The 14,681-nt window shown below is 34.1% G+C and overlaps 1 protein-coding gene across 1 annotated transcript in view; it reads right to left on the bottom strand.

Annotated features, from left to right (window-relative positions):
* LOC125050075 (acetylcholine receptor subunit alpha-like 1) overlaps nucleotides 1–13,737 on the bottom strand; it is a 176,666-nt gene extending 162,929 nt beyond the window's left edge. The window contains exons 1-2 of the mRNA XM_047649659.1: nucleotides 13,564–13,737; nucleotides 13,243–13,393 (exon numbers count right to left, since the gene is read on the bottom strand). The gene's annotated coding sequence lies outside the window, so the exon portion shown is untranslated. The remainder of the gene's footprint in view (nucleotides 1–13,242; nucleotides 13,394–13,563) is intronic.
* Between the last annotated feature and the right edge of the window lie 944 nt (nucleotides 13,738–14,681).

The raw sequence follows: 14,681 nt of genomic DNA, 5'->3' as shown, positions 1-14,681 counted from the left end.
GCTCCGGGAGTCTCTCTCACCGCACGAAACGCGAGTACAATAAGGCAAACTTATTGCATCACTTCACGCCGGTTTTCTGAGAGACAGTGGTACTGCCCCGGTCGTGCCTGCCCATTTGGCTGAAGCCCGAAGGCAACAACATGGCACTCCCACTAGAATGCAATTCTGAAGCCTATTCTCAAGATCCTATCTAGTTAAAAGAAAATCAGCAAATTTATATCGCTCTCTTAATAAGTTTTTTAATTCCTTATTTACTCTAAATTTTAAAGATTTTAAAATGTCAAGAAATCTTATTTCATGCAAACTTGTTTTATTATGTAGAGCAACTGACCTAATTTCTCATGTGACTACAAATCTTCATACGCATATACTAAGGAAAATCCGGCGGAAAACCGCTTCTACATAATATACGTCTTTTATTTCAAAATTCTCAGACGCAATACTGTTTGCTTCATAAACATGGCTTTAGAATGGACTGAAAATGTTCTCGGCTAAACCACAGTCATATTATTCAAGGAGTATGCCTGAACAAGCGCTATTCCAGTGGCTCACGTCACGTCGAAGCAATTTGTTTGAATTCTATACGTTATGCGTACTGTTTTCATGACATTTGTGTAAGATAGACAAACTAGAAGTTGATAAAGTAATGAAAATATGTGTTCATGATACATGAAATAATAATGATATTATATAAATTACTAGCCGACCGGGCAAACGTCCTTTTGCCATGTATACCATTTATAATAAAAAAATAGGGGTTGATTGTAGAGGGGTGAAAGTTAGGGGTTGTATGTAATTTTTAATGTTGTATCATAAAAAAATAAAAACAGAAAACAATATCTAAAAATAAAAAAAATATATTTAGGGATGGACTACTACCCTTAATATTTAGGGGGATGAAAAATAGATGTTTGCTGATTCTCAGACATACCTAATATGCACACAAAATTTCATGAGAATCGGTCGAGCCGTTTCGGAGGAGTTTAACTACAAACACCGCGACACGAGAATTTTATATATAAAGCGTATTCACTTTTCCTTTTCGAAAATGTATCACTAAGCACTTACACTATTATTTTACATTTCATCTGCAAATCCGAAAACAGTTATTTTATATTTCCCATTTAGAATTCAGTTACACGCTTACACGACTACAATTACCACGCCTCTGAGATGCGTCGTGATGGAAGTGCTTGAGGGTATACCTACCCAACTCAGGCCAGTAACAGAGATTTGGAAGTGGGTCAAGCACCAGATACCTGCAGTTCTACAGCGTTTTTTTGAATCAACTGAATGTAGACAACTTTAATCTTGAAAACGAATGAACATCACCAATGTTTCAGGACGAATTCCAGAATCGCACATTAACCCAAAAAACTTAAATTACCCTCCCTATTCTCTATTAAGGCATTTGTCCAAGAGCAAAGTTCAAGTGTTTTAACCCGGGAAATAATAGGGCAAGAGGATTTGTCAAGGATAGCATTATAAAGAGTTTCCTTGACAGAGAGAGATAGAGATAGTGCTCCTAATGGCTTGGGCAGACGGCTTAAAGGCTCTCGTAAATAAATGAGAGAATGTATTCCTTTTTATATTTTATACAATTATGGGTTTTTTGATAGATATTATGAAAACTTGTTGTGTAACTACATTTAAGCAAGAAACAATATTTCTTATACTCACTAATATACAGAATTATTAGTACAGAAGCTTCGATAAAAATGATTATTATTAATAATCAGAATATAATCTAATATATAAAATTCCTGTGTTAATTAAAATTAAACTCCTGTGAAATGGCTACACCGATTTCCGTGAAATTTATCATATCGGTTAGGTCTGCGAATCGGACGACATTTATTTTTCATCCCTCTAAATTTTATTTTTTATTTTTAGGCAACTATTTTTGTTTTTATTTTTTTATGATACAGCGTACAAAAATACAACTATTAATTTTCACCTTCTACGATCAACCCCTATTTATTATTTTAGTAGAGAATTAATATACATGGCAAACAACGTTTGCCGAGTCACCTAGTAATTTATACGTATTAGTAAAATTTTAGGTCGTCTATTTTACTAGGATGAAACTTTGGATGGATGGAGTACCATCGTTTTGTGTTTAGCAATACCCCGGTATTGCTAAACACAAAACGATGGTACTTATAGCTTAATTACGAGGTCGAAAGCAGCAGCAGTAATTCAATCACGAACATATTTAACCAACAACTGTGTTAGATATACTCATAACGTTTTATGTGATCCTGGTCACAGGCTCGAGCTGTCAAGACATTCTTCTTTTATCCTGTCTAACTAAATAAACAGGTTTTTTATGCGTAAAAACATGCTTCACGGTACGTTTAATAAGAAACACAACCTATATAACAAGTATACCCTTAAAACTTTGCTTAACGTATTTTAGTAAAAGGAATACAAAACGCGCTAACAAATTTTTCGAGGGTCGCTTACAGAAATTAAAATTCCCGACGGTTTCGTACAGACGCATTAACTTCCAATATTCACTTAGCGCTTGTCAACTTCCGCCACACAGACGTGAGGGTATTGCTTCGCGGAATACTTTTAAAAGGCTATATAGGGAGAGCATTTACCACTACATGACTCTCTTAGATACTGTGAACAACTAAGTAATATTAATAAAAATAGCCGACGTATATTTAAAATTCCCCGTGAGTAGAAAAAAGAAGACGGCTAATAACCTGGAAAATGAAATAGTGTAGTTCCTTGAAAAATCTTACTTTAAATTCCCCGTGAGTAGAAAAAAGAAGACGATGAATAACATAGGAAGATGAAAAAGAGTAGCGGAGATAAGCGAGGAGTAGAAAGAATTTGACTTATTTGAATTTTTTCCAGCAAAGAAATTTATTAAGATTTAAAAGCTAATGTTTCTTATAACAGAAAAAAATTTAATTAAAAATTCTTTTTGAGTGTTATTCATTCATTTATAAATTTACAGGTTATATATCCGAATATAAATATATTTTCGTTTTTTATATAACAACAGCATATGTAACCGAATAGACATGGGTGAAACCTCAACGAACAGCATCTTTAATCAAAATAATATATTTTTATCAAAACACAAACATTTGAAACAGCACAAAGCCATTACCTAAGCATGAAATTCGGAAGATCAAATACGAAATCCAGTTTCATGTGATAGAAGCTTAAATATTAACGTTTATTCCTGTTTTCGAGATTCGAAGACGAAAAACAACATTATACTTTAGTTTTCCTGAGTTCATTCACTCTGTTTACAGTACAATTGAGAAGTTTCCATGTAAGAATTTGATTAAGAATTTAAATCTATACTTTTTTGTTTTTCTAAACTGAAAGAGTTTCTATGTAGAACACGCTTATTCCACTGGATTTTTTTTTCAAGTATTGGAAAGTATATTTAATTAAAGAGCAGTGAGGGTCGCACGCCACTAAAGCCCCTCATCCCTGGGGTCGTACGTTCGATCCCCGGCTGTGCACCAATGGACTTTCTTTCTATGTGCGCATTTAACATTCGCTCGAACGATGAAGGAAAACATCGTGAGCAAACCGGCTTGCCCTCAACTCAAAAAATAGTCGACGGCCTCTGCCTGCCTCAGCATTCTGTGCCTGTGACGCACGTCAGGCACAGAATGCTGATCACCTACTTGCCTATTAGATTAACAAATGATTATGAAATAGATATGTGAGGCCCAGACCTAAAAAGGTTGTAGCCCCATTGGTTTATTTTTATTTAATTAATTAGCAGGTAAGAAACGTAAGTTATTTTTAAGTATTTAGTCAGTATTATTCTTGTTAGTATGTATTAAAAAATGTCACGAAGATGCAGATCTGTGATAAGCCTTGCGTACCTGCTCTCTAAAAATATTCCATCTCTTTGATCAATATTTAGTCTTTCTAGCAGAATCAATATATGAATCACTGTAGAAATGAATTCTGAATAAATATGGCAATATTATTTCTTTTGTTTTATGTGTGTAATGTATGTGCCTCTACCTCAGTCCAATAGTAAAAACTCAACTAATTCCAACAATGACTAAGATTTGGGTCATCGTCCATTTCTAACATAATATTAATAAACCGATCCGCCACAATGTGTGAAAAGCATTGTGCTGCCACAAAGGTCCGTGACAAATGAATGATTTCGGCCAGTTAATATTATTGTTGGCCCAATTGTTGGGCCAATTGTGGACAAGTTGGGGTAAATGCTGGCCTTTTGGCCATTGTGTTTGATACCTAGATCGTTGAACAAATGTGACCTTGTATATGTCACCGTAAAATTGTAAACACCGTTAGATTGTAATATATCTCGCGAGATTGTAAACTGTCGAAAGATTGTGAACCTCAACGAATTACTTACAATTTAAGGTATTATTATTCGGTAGTTATATGAAATTGTTGGGAAGTAAAATTAATCTGTAATTGACCAAAGAAGTTTGAATGATAACTAAGTAAGTGTAGTAGGTACAATCTACCGAATAATAATACGTTAAATTGTAAGCAGTACGCTGAGGTTCACAATCTTTCGACAGTTTATAATCTCGCGAGATAGATTACAAACTAACGGTGTTTACAATTTTACGTTAACATATACAAAACATGTTTCGTAAAAGTTTTTAATATATTAAAAATCTTATATATTTTGTTAACTCTCATTTATAATGACTGCATCCTATAACTGTCTTATTTATTACTTGTTTGTGTTTAGAAAATTCTTATATTTTGTTTTGTAATTGCATAGATATCTAATATATAAAATTCTCGTGTCGCGGTGTTTGTGGTTAAACTCCTCCGAAACGGCTTGACCGATTTTCATGAAATTTTGTGTGCATATTGGGTATAACTGAGAATCGGACAATATCTATTTTTATCGTCCTAAATGTTAAGGGTAGTCCACCCCTTACTTATTATTTTTTAAATTTTTAGATATTTTTTTTTTACTTTTTTTTATGTTACAGCATTAAAAATACATACAACCCCTAATTTTCACCCCTCTACGATCAACCCCTATTTTTTATTATAAATGATAAACATGGCAAAACGACGTTTGCCGGATCAGCTAGTTATTACTATAAATCTGGGAATTCTGGAAAGCTAATATATCCATTTAATGAAACTTTGAAACTAGGACTCGACATTATCAAAACTAAGAGAGAAGAGTTTAAACAGATCGGTAAAAAACGGCATTTTAATTATCCACTAGAACACGGGCCGGGCTTTCAAAGTAATATAACATCAATTAAATGTTTTTCAATAAAAAATCATAATATGCAACAAGACGTTTTAGATTTTATCACTATCTAGTGATTATTTTAAGATAACGACGAATCTCTAACGACGGCTGCCTTGCGATTCTGTAACTCACTTTTCGAACTCTCACAGCGGTTTTAATTTATATTTATTATATTTAAATCAGTCGTGAAGCAATCATTTTACGATTTGGCATTCTGATAAGGAGGGAGCTTGAGTTTGTTGAGAGCTTGTAGTTTATTGTTTATAATGTTTATGTTGCAAGGCTGCACAAGCCGCTATATAAAAAGAGGAATCGGCAAGGCTAAACTTGCCATGACATTAAAGCAACATGGAAGAAAGAAGATTTGGTATCGAAACCAAAATCACATTGATACGGGCTCTAGTATTCTCTATCTTCCTGTAGAAAGGGGCACTATCCTGGTTCGAGAAAGGCAAACGTTGACGCCTTTGAGTGTTACTGGATGCGAATGTTATGAATACCGTGAGACGATGAGAACTTGGAGACACTGATTGTCGTCGGTAACAAGGCAAAATATAAAGATAACTTATACAATCATATTGTACTTGTGTGTTTTAACCGTTTGCCTTGTTTGTAATGTATTCATGTTCGCCAGTCTAGATCCAACCAGTGTACTTATCGCTCGTAATAAATAATATATATATTTATACACCGATTTTTTATTAAAGTAAGACAAAGGTAGGACGTAACTAATATTGACTTCGTCAATCTTACATTGATCTAACAGACTCATCGTCCTCAATCTATGTGCTAAACACACTTTAACATCGTCATGTCTCAATAATGTCTAAGCCAAAGGAGGCTTATCTCATATTAAGTAATACCCGCCACCCATGGACATTGCCAGAAGGCTTGCGGCCGTCCTTTTTACAATTGGTACGCACTTTTCTTGAAGGACCTTAAGTCGCACTGGTTCAAAAATACAGCTTCTATACAAAAAGCCAACAAAGACAAAATATATTGGTGTAAATAAAACAAACAAAATAAAATATTGTGGGAGGCTCGTAAAACTACCTACATCACATTAGGCTTTTCGCCGTCAATTCTTTTCCACAAAGCATTCTCGAGTAATGATATTAGCCGGCACACGTGTTCATGTCAATATGATTTGTTAGTACATTTCGTATATTGACTGGATTGATGGAGACATTCACCAGAGGTGATTCTAATATTACGATTTAAATATCAGCCTATCAGTATTGTAGTTTATTAAATGTGTTTTTATAGAACAGAATAGAACCAGCATCTGATGTTAACAACGCTAGGGCGGTACCGGTTAACAATTGGTACCTTGTTTGTTTGAAATAATCTGTGTGGAATTTGGTTCTGGTTCGGAAATACTTCGATGGGGTTCTCAATAGTGGTGGTGTGCGATAAAAGTTTCTTAAAAACTACTATTACTCGTACTACGCATCATAATACAGAGAAATATTACGATAACTTTATTTGGGTCGTTTGGTTATTTATTTTAACTAAACTATCAGAATGTTGTAAGATCTTTAACAATGTAGGAATAAAATATATTTTTTTCCGATTTTCACGTCGAATTGAAAACCTCCAACTTCTGGTTTTTTTATCAGTTAAAAATCTCTTTTTACTTTAATGTAATAAAAGCGTAAAAATTTAAACCACTTTTGAATATTACTAATATTCATTGATAATTTTATACCATTATTAATGTGAACATTCTACTACTAGTGAATCAATAACGAAAGTAGAAAGCCACATCAAAATTGTAATAAAAGTTACCTTTAAAAATAATTAACGTCCCCCTACAACGACGCAAGAAATTCAATTACAAACTCGATCACACATAATCAAATCGTAATATAATCGATTCCCCATCGATTCGATACATCCGTTCCTGCTTCTACGGCTTCCTCTTAGGAACCACGATTTCCTCCAAAGGTAATCACTTTTCCGGAACACGATACTATCGCATTGTACGAGTAATTAACCTATTCGATTGGATAAATTGAAGGAGATAGCTATTTAACTAGGGTATCTATTACTAGATTAATTAATATTAAATTTTCCAGAGAAGGTTCAAGGGAATCCTCTTTCATACAATAGTTGTCATAATATGTTTATTATTACGAATAGTTTAGAGAACGATTATATTGATCCGTGGTTTGGATGAGCTTAATGTAGTGTAAATGGGAGTGATTAATTTTTAAGCTATTGCATAGATTTTGTCGCGGGCTTTGAGCGCGGCGACCGAATCAAGAAATTCCGTAACGAAAATAAAAACCTAACACACGATGACGTAATATAGGTGCGGCCAATACGCGTTAAAGTGGGACAGAAGGCATAGTGCGTATTCACATCTCTCTGACGGAGTTCGGTGACGTAGCGATAGCGCGGCCGGTGCAGCCGATACGCGATAGAGTGAGACAGGCTATATAGTCTAAGTCTGGTAGAGTGCTAGAGTGATAGACTGAATTAATATCAAAGAAAAAACTTGAATTAATATCATAGAAAAAAATACTGCATAAATAAATGGTTATAAAAAATGCTATGCTTTACCGCGGCAGTCCCCGAGTGCCACATGTTTTTTTTATACCAATTGAACATGCATTTGCCCGCGCAATTTTTTATAATATAACAGGGGGAAATCGGGCAGGAGGCTCACCTGATGTTTAGTGATACCGCCGCCCATAGACACTTAAATTACCAAAGGGAGCCCAACTGCCAGCCTTTATCGTAGAAGCTAAGATCTATCACTATCTTGCCCATTTGCTACGTGCCCATTTACCTTCTTTATTAATTTTATGTTTAGATCATACTACATAATAAAATAAGCTCGTGGCACTATAACCATAAATAGTTCTTAGACTCAGATTACATTCGTTTCTTTGATGATGTTCATATCGTACTTAGGTGATCAGCCATGTGTTTGAAAAATGTTGTCGACTTTTTGAGTCTTTTTAAGTCATGGTTTTCTCGCGATATTTTTCTTCACCGTGATAGCGAGTGATAGATAAGCGACCATCGATGCACAGCCTGGGATCGAACCTACGTCCTCAGGGATGAGAGCCACTAGGCCAACACTGCTTCTGCTATTACATATAACTCTGAAATCTCTCACTATTAATAAGAATATACATTATGAATTTTAATTCGTGTGTCTGTTATATAATGTACAGACGCCACGAAGTGCCTTTGCTCATTAAATCTATTATATTATAGACAAATAACTCGTCATGATCGTAGAATAATGTCGGATTTGAAAAAAAATCATAATCCACTTTTTATCATATTTGGATACTACATTGACTAAATATTACAGCTACATTAAAAAAAAATCCATGTGTTTTAAACTTGAATATAATCAGGCGGTAAAGTGAGCATTTGATAAAAACATGTGATTTTTCTAGAAAACTGTGTAATTTTAATGTTATTATTTTTATTTTGTTTCAAAACAAACCCTTTGTTAATGAGCTATTGTATGCTAATTTTCATAATAACAGAAAATGAATTAAAACAGTTATGACAAAAACTAACATGATTATATTATTTTGAAATGGCTGCCCTGTAAAGTTTACTATTTGTCTGATCCGTCATTATTCTACGACTATGACGAACTTTTTACTCAAGCTCATCTTATTTTAATCAAAAATAACGATTACTTAAGTTCTTAAAAGAATAAAAACACAATCAAATTAAAATCCGATAAACAATCACAATTTTATTAGGTCAACTTTGTAATAAACTTTAGCTGTTATGTTATGTTATATTGAAATCACAATAATAATACAATATTATTGATATAACTGATTGGATATCAAAAACAATTCACAATCCCTCACCTAAGTAAAAACAATGGTAGAATCTAATTCCAATTAACTTGGCTTTCTAAGTTATCCCAATAGAGGAATAATAAAGCTAGATATCCAACACTTAAGGGAAATCGGAGTATTTAAACAAAGATCTTATTAAAGGGAAACTGGCTCCAAAATAAATAATGTTTAATAGTAGAACAATTAAATTTATGTCGTCCATTAAGGACATTCTGAAGGAAACTAGAAGGGTTTAACGTTTAATTATCTCACGCAATAATTGCTTTATTAACTTTCAATGTGAATTGTTGTAATGGACTCACTTAATTTAATTAATTTTTGTAAAAAGCAGGTTCATAACTCGGAATGTTCCATTTTTGAATTTATTTGACTGTGTGCAGCTAATGGAATCCTTTTTGCTATCATCAACGATTATTTTTACATAGAAATCTTCTATATTACATATAATATATCTTTTTACAAATTCGGGTTAGGTAGTTATACTAAAAAAATATGTCTGTGTATTTTGTGTACGCGGTACTGTTATACCGGTTTTAAAAGTAGTTATGGAGAAGAGCCAGCAGGCAACTCAGTAGTTCCTCTTTCAAAGACCATCTAATATATACAATTCTGGTGTCACAATGTTCGTTCCTATACTCCTCCGAAACTGCTCGACCGATTCTTATGAATTTTTTTATGCATATTCAAGTCTGAGTATCGGCTACTATCTATCTTTCAAATCCCTAAGTTTTAAGGGCGGTCCAACTCTAAATTTTTATTTTTATGATACAGCATACAAAAATACATCCCCTCTACGATCAACCCCTATTTTTTATTATAGTAGATAGTTATTTTAATTGAACTAAAAAAATGTTTCCTTGAAATAATATACATGGCAAAACAACGTTTGCCGGGCAGCTAGTATTACTTTCAAATACAAAGTATATTTGTATTTATATATTTGTACAATATATCTTATACTGTACCACGAGCTATAGGGGCGGTTGGACTTTTGTACGCAGCTTAAATAATAAATTCGCTAAGTCATGTAAAAATCAGTAAAGAAACGAAGTGACAATAGGAAACATGGCTGTGTTTCAGACGGGGGCAGTTTCATAAATATTCAAAGGACCCTGGGCGAGAACGACGCAGGTCTCCGCGGACCCTTACAATTTATCATTGTTAAATTAAAAATAAAAGTTGCCAAATATTGATGTTTTACATTTATGTATTTCAAAGTATCATAGACCAAACAGTATTAAGTGAATGATATTTTAATTGGCTTACGTTACATTTAAATAGGTTTCTTTTACCGATACAAAACGATTGCTAAAAACCACTCGAAACATATATTTTTATAAATTAATTAAGATCAACTTTAATTTTTATTTCATTATTTTCTTTCATTTTATTCAATAATTTCTTAGGACTTTTTCCATATATTTTTACAAGAACTAGACATCCATGAAAACAAGTTCTTTGATACGTATTAAAAAAACTGTCAAAGGCAAAGCTCAAAGCCCGCATAGGATCAAAAGATGACAGTTATATAGATTATGTAAAATTGTATATTTGCTTTGTTAAAATTACATTCAAACAGGAGCTTTTGGTAGGCTTAAAGCACTTTCTAGTTTCGCATCGGGACGTGGATTTAACGAAACCGGAGATATTATGAATTTCATTAAAATTGTAGGATTATAGTGTTTTCCTCCTGTAACAGGGAAATGTTATTACTATAGTGCGTGGTCTTATTTCACCATGCCTACTACTGATAGAGGACAAATTTTTATTTTTTAATTTGTTTTCTTTTATTTCAATTTTTATTTATTAGTATTTTTAAATAGTTAAATATGTCACGTGGAACATCGTGTAATGGTTGCAAGTCCTTACAAACATCTTGTAAAACAAAAAAACTTGGCGATTAAAAAGAGTGGCGGAGAGTTTATTGCCAGTTCTTCTCGTCCGTTCTACGCTTGAGAAGCCCGCCAAAAAGTAAAAAATAAACGTAGTACGATTCCAAATGAATACATTACTTGTGTTTAAGACCTAGATAGACCTAGTTTAAATTAAAAGATAGACAATTTTGGCCTATAAGTATTTTAGAATAATGAGCGTTTAGCGCTAAATCGGGAACCTTCACTGAAACTAAACATCGAAATACTGTAATCAGTCTAATTCTACTCATGCAAGCACCTAAATTATGTAAGTTGATACGCAAATTGGTATTCAAGAATGAACCATAAATCTAATATAAACCGAATTAATTACCCTGAAAATTTTTCTTATCATAAATATGTGTTACTAAAAATTTCTAGGTATCAAAACTTGAATTAGTGCTTTGGAATTAACAAGTGCAAGCTGAGAGCTGAATCATAAGAGGTCCTAGACACCACAATGCTAGCTTAGATTTATCGGCAGTACTTTTATAGGCCCTTAATAAGGAGCTGATTTTATTTTGTGGAACAAGAAACACATGTTTTAAACCTGCGTTTATGATAATAAAGTAAAAGAAACATATTTAACAGCGTCTTTTGAAGGGTCTTCCAAAAAAAGAGTCTCGGACTAGGGGCTGTATTTATATTTGTGTTTTTCTCGGAAACAAAAAATCATGTCAAGACGATGGAGGACAGATAATATAGACTTTGGCAGGCTCATGTTGACAGATATTTCAAGTTAGATTAATCTTTCTGAATTAATTGTAATTATTTTAATGTTTATAATGTATATCAGAACCGTGTATTTATTTATTTGAATTTCATTAAGCAGTATAATTAGTACACTTAACAAATTATCATTTTCAAGCCCAAAAAGTGCAAAACTACTAAACTAAGATTATTATAAACAGATCTAAATTGAACTTATTGCAAGATATTCAATTTATAGATAGAATTGAATAATAGAGCAAATGTAACATCGCTCCGATTCCTTTTGCATTTTGTATGAATATGGAATTTAAGCTCTTTTCAAAAGTGTATAGAAAAGGTATTTTCTGTAATCCCCAATACTTACCTGCATATAAGTTTATTCAAAATAAATAATTTTCAAACCCGATTGAACGGGTTTGATGCAGAAATAATTTGTTTATCGTATCCATTGACTTAAATGGTTAGGATACTTGTGTGAGATATGTATGTAACGTCGTTCATTGTTTGACTTTTACTCAATCTAAATCACAACTAATAAAACTGTAAGTACTAACCACGAAGGAGGTAACTTAAAAGCGAATATAGTCATGGATATAAACAAAAGACGACGGTAAGAGATGGGGAAATTCAATAGAAATCGAGAAAAGCTCTTCGATCCGGGTTATTGATATCAAACTCTGATTGGCCGTTGATTTGATTTGCCAATTGCATAGCCACTTAATGGATTTAGATCGAATATTCAAGGGTAAATGAATTTTCCCTCTACTTTGCCTTGGATAAAAGAAATGCAGAGCCATTTTAAAAATGCTGGCGCTTGAATTATTTCTCAAATCCTAGACTTTTATATTACATTTGTACTGTTTAAATTGTAATTAGTAATATTTTTCTATAATAATTGTTTAAGCTATATAGCGTTGAACTATCAACATACTAATGTAAACGAACGTTTTAAGATTAATGACAACAGAGTGGATTAATTAACAGTTGAGATAATTATAATGTAATGTACATACTTATGTAATTAAGTACAAAATATATATATGCCTATTTTCTAGAGTTCTAAAATTCTAAGATAAAAAAATGTGCTTGATATCTATACTGTACTCGTATCAAAAATTAATTGGTTGATATGAGTACCGATTGAGATGAAAAAAAAATACACGAATTTCTCGATGTATGGTAAATTATATATAATTTTTCATTCGTTTAATAAATTAATAATGTTATATTCTTTGCTTGCAATTAACAATAACAAGTAGAAATGAACGAATTCCATTTTCTCAGATGTTTTTCGCCAAAATGTATATTTAAAACCTTGATTTTCACCCACATCTCGCTCGTATAAAGTGGGAATTTATGCCTGCTTTCCCGTTGCAGTACCCTTTTAAAAATTCATCACAGAAAGTTCTATTTGAAGAGAAATTAGGACACGTGGAGTATTATGTTGTGCATGCACGGACCCCGAAGCGTGAATACCTATTTAGGGGTCGACTTTAAAGTGAATGGTTTTTGAGGTTAAAGGTATCGTACTCACAATGAGGCGCGAGGGGGCCACATCTAGACCGGGCCCATTCGGGCGCGCCTCCGCTACCGCATCGTGCCCGCCCGAGCTACAGCCCAGAGAGCCCAGAGCGTCCAGCCGCGCGTCGCCGCGTGCAGTCCACGTATCGCGCCCAACAGTCCGACTGTCAACAATTCACAACATCACTCCATCCGTTAGATACCAGCGCGCCGTCTTACAACTCGCCGGCACGCATTCTAGCATTGTCGCATTGCAGGAGACGATACGCTCGCATAACGGCTATGAATTTTACATTTTACATTCTGGCGTGTTTGGATCGATTCGGATACTCACATTAGCATGCCAGCGTGGGGCAGTGGTATCAACTAGTAATGTAAACAATGGGCACAATCATGTTCTTTCGAGAGGTCGTGGCCGGCCCGGCGGGCAGGGCCGGCCGCAGCACCGCTGTTGCGGCGTCGCTCGGTAAATGAGAAATGGCGCGCGGGGCGCGAGCGTCGGAGGCGACACGCGCGTTTGGCACTGCAGCCCGCCACTGAGGGGCGGCCGAGACCCCCGCCCCGCACGCCGCACCTCGCGCGCCTCGCGCCATGTGCCTGGACCGAGCCTAGCAAAGGGTTGCCGATATTACAATGTGCATTTTTATAAGAATTTTTAAATATAAAGATAAGCTCTAACGTAAATACACTATTGCTTTCTTTCGCCTTCCATTCCCCATGCAGATCGAAATACCTTTTGTCATGGAATAAGATATTTAAATTTATAATGAAGGAAAACAATTTTAGCATTTTATTGGTGTAATTAATCTAGAATAATAGCAATAGATAGACAACTGAGGGAAAAACATTTAAGTATTTTAACTACTATATAAGTATATTGTATTTTCAAAATTATTATCTAAGTCGGTCTTATTTTGAAACTTGATACAAATATTGCAAATATATATATCCTATTTTCCTGAAATCCCTAGCACAGCCCTACATTTTCAGTAGAGCTTTCGCTCGCCGAAGTAAGCCGAAGTTGCCCGAACATTGCGACTACGGTCCCGACCGAACTAGCTCGAATGACGCCGCCCAGTCGATAAGGCCGTCTCCTCTCGTTGAACAAAGACAGTAACCTATAATAATCACATTTAATTGGGGATAATCTTGCTCTATCACCAAATGAGAACATTTTACTGCAGGTTTCATAGAGAAGTAATCGTGGTCTAAGTGAAAAAACCGTGTACCACGTGCGCGTTTGTTACCGTTCTATAGACACGCTACGGTGAGCACATGGTTGAGTTTAAATATTTTTACATTGATGTCAGCAGAATTAAGACTCAATAATAAAACCGTTAAGCAAATAAATAAATAAATAATACTAGTTAGTCAAATTTTTTCTAAGATGTTTTTTAATAGTAGTAAAACCTCTTTTTTAGTCGAAATTCTGAAATATTTAAATATGGAATA

Source organism: Pieris napi, chromosome 6 (genome assembly GCF_905475465.1).
Source record: "Pieris napi chromosome 6, ilPieNapi1.2, whole genome shotgun sequence".
Classification (NCBI taxonomy): Eukaryota; Metazoa; Arthropoda; class Insecta; order Lepidoptera; family Pieridae; genus Pieris; species Pieris napi.
The sequence above is the reverse complement of the archived record's forward strand: the minus strand, read 5'-3'. Positions and strand labels throughout refer to the sequence as shown.